The sequence below is a fragment of the Myotis davidii genome, unplaced genomic scaffold (genome assembly GCF_000327345.1).
Source record: "Myotis davidii unplaced genomic scaffold, ASM32734v1 scaffold187, whole genome shotgun sequence".
In the NCBI taxonomy this organism is placed as follows: Eukaryota; Metazoa; Chordata; class Mammalia; order Chiroptera; family Vespertilionidae; genus Myotis; species Myotis davidii.
In genome coordinates this window covers 2,508,867-2,511,548 of record NW_006383018.1, presented here as the reverse complement: position 1 = coordinate 2,511,548, position 2,682 = coordinate 2,508,867, and the positions used below count along the sequence as shown (strand labels likewise).

At 41.8% G+C, this 2,682-nt stretch overlaps 1 protein-coding gene across 4 annotated transcripts in view; it reads right to left on the bottom strand.

Annotated features, from left to right (window-relative positions):
• CDK14 (cyclin-dependent kinase 14) overlaps window positions 1-2,682 on the bottom strand; it is a 506,888-nt gene that overhangs the window by 332,095 nt on the left and 172,111 nt on the right. The gene's annotated exons all lie outside the window — the stretch shown is intronic.

Below are 2,682 nucleotides of genomic sequence, written 5' to 3'. Positions count from 1 at the left end.
ATTTTATTCAAAAGAAAATGCAATGTCATTTTGTGATCAGTTCCTACAGGCTTCAACAATCCCTGCTTCATTCTCTGATCTCCAGAGCAGTCAAACTCTGAGTTTAAAGACTCCTTGGGAAATGAAATCCACAATGTAGAGGTAGCCCCTGGATAACAGCCGCTTCACACTGTAAAGTGTTAAAAGCAGTTCTCCAGGCAGTCACAAACTATTTCTCCCTCTGGCATCATATTTTTTACTCAAACTCAAAACCATTAATATGTTCCTCTCAAAACATCTATAACCAATAATTCACCTAGCTCTGACAATTCTATCTCTACCCATCATTTTTTTTCACTGCTTTCCAGTGAACCTGGGTCCTCATAATTTCAAATCTGCACTACTTTCAATGACTGATTTATCAGCCTCCAGGTTCCTTCTTACCTAAACTATATCACATCTTAATATCAGATTTATCTTTCTCATACATTCAGCTCAAAAGTCTTCAGAGGCTCTCCAACCCATGAAACAAGGTCGCAGCTACAGAGCCAGCCCTGCATTCTACAACAGAACTGAATCCTAGGGACAGTTCCTAAGTTTATCTCAAGACTTACCATGTGCCCAAGGGCCTTGCCTCACATCCAGGCAGTAAAAACAGATAGCTCATCAACAGCTTCCATGGGCCCTACCTGCTTCTTCCTTAAACTTCCCATTGATGGGCCCAACTATCACAATTGGATCCGGTAATGTCTCTTAAAAGGCACCAACCGCAAGGTTAGGTTGGTTAACTCCAGAGAGCAGGCTGCCTCTCAGTTTCATTTTCCTCCTGCTTCTCTCTTGGCCCGGCATCTCTTTGTCACTCTCCTACTACCTAACTTTCAGGGTCTACCATAAACAAATTCAATAGCACTCTTAACCTTGTCTCTCCAGAGCTCAATTGGAACTCACTGCTCGATGTTAGCCAGTAGCTTTCAATCTCATCAGACCCAATGCGCTCTTTATATAACAACTACTACAATGAAATGAAATCCGTAGATAATATGGTCTGTATGCACACATAATTTCAAATATTTTAAAAGAATTTCAAATATATATGTATACATAAATGAAATGATATTTATACCTCATTGTAGATCAGCTGAAAAGCTGTGTTTCATTCAGTACAAAAATAAACTGAAGTTCTATGTGAAGATAATTTGTACTTGCAAAGATGACATCGAGGTAAAGCTATTAATACTAAAACTTCTGAAACTGAACTTAAAAGTTCCCCCTAATAAAATATTCTATCTAATAAAAGAGAAACATGGTAATTAGCATACGACCGCTACCCTTCCCATTGGCTAATCAGGGCGATAGGCAAATTAACTGCCAGCCAAGATGATGGCCAGCAGCTTCCCTGCTTACTTAGGGCTTCCTAAGTATTCCTCCTCAGACCATCTATGTTTTTTCTTTTAGCTCTGTCACTGTAATCCACAGGATTATTGGAGCCCCATTACTGTGATAGTAATGTATGGGGGAGAGGAAATCCTATATAATAAAAGCCTAATATGCAAATTGCCCCCTCAGGAGTTCGACCACTCGCTATTACGTGCACTGACCACAAGGGGGCAGCGCAAAACATGGTGGGCGTCGACAACAGGGCGCTGGCAGCGGGCAGTGGGCAGCAGTGGAGGCACTGCTGGCCCCGATGGGCCCCAATGAGAGCAGGACTGTGGTGGGATGGTGGAGCAGATGAGCAGGTGGCACCAGGCCAAAGCAGGGTGCCAGGCAGGGATGTTGGGGCTGCAAGGATGGGGGCACGAACTGAGGCCCAATTGCCGCAGGCCACCCTGAGGCACCCCGAGTGCACAAATTTTTGTGCACCGGGCCTCTAGTATTTTATAATTTTGGTGTAGAGATACTATGCAGGAAGTAGTAAAGCAAAAGAGCAATTGTATTTAATAAAAATTTAAAAACGTATATGTAACAACTATACTGTAAAAGGAATTTTTAGAAAAGTGTTGGAATAGAAGAAAATACAACATAAATGATGTTCATATATAAAGGGTATCTATAAGTCAGTAAGAAAAAGCAATAGAAAATGTAGAAAATGTACTAAGGGATAGAACAAAGAAATCAAGAAAGAAAACAAATTAGTAATAAGATAGTATGATCCGCCCTTTTTTAAAAAAAATTTATTTTAGTCCTCACCGGAGGACATGTTTAGAGAGAGGAAGGAAGTGAGAGAGGAGAGGGGAAGAGAGAGAGACAGGAGAGAGAGAGAGAGAGAGAGAGAGAGAGAGAGAGAGAGAGAGAGAGAATACAGAAACATCAATCAGTTGCCTCCTATACATGGCCCTGACTGGGGATCAAACCCACAAGCTGATCGGGAATTGAACCCACAACCTTTTTGTTGGGGTCCAGCCCCAACAGGTCCAAGGGTTCCCCAAGGTGTGGACGGAGTCAGCGAAGAAGGAAGGACACGGAGGCAGCCTTCCGGTGTTCATCATGGCCAGGTTCCTCCTAGCCAGGTTCCTCTCTTTATTGTCCTCTTACATGTCCTCATACAAATAGTATAAATACTATTTGATCTTAACCCTATCCATTCTATTCCAAAGGTCAGGGCATTTCTTATCTCCATTCCAAGGTTACTCTATTGTTCCACTAAACTATAAGGAAGTAACTGAAGGAGGTTATTCTAAGTAAAGATTATATAGCTTAATT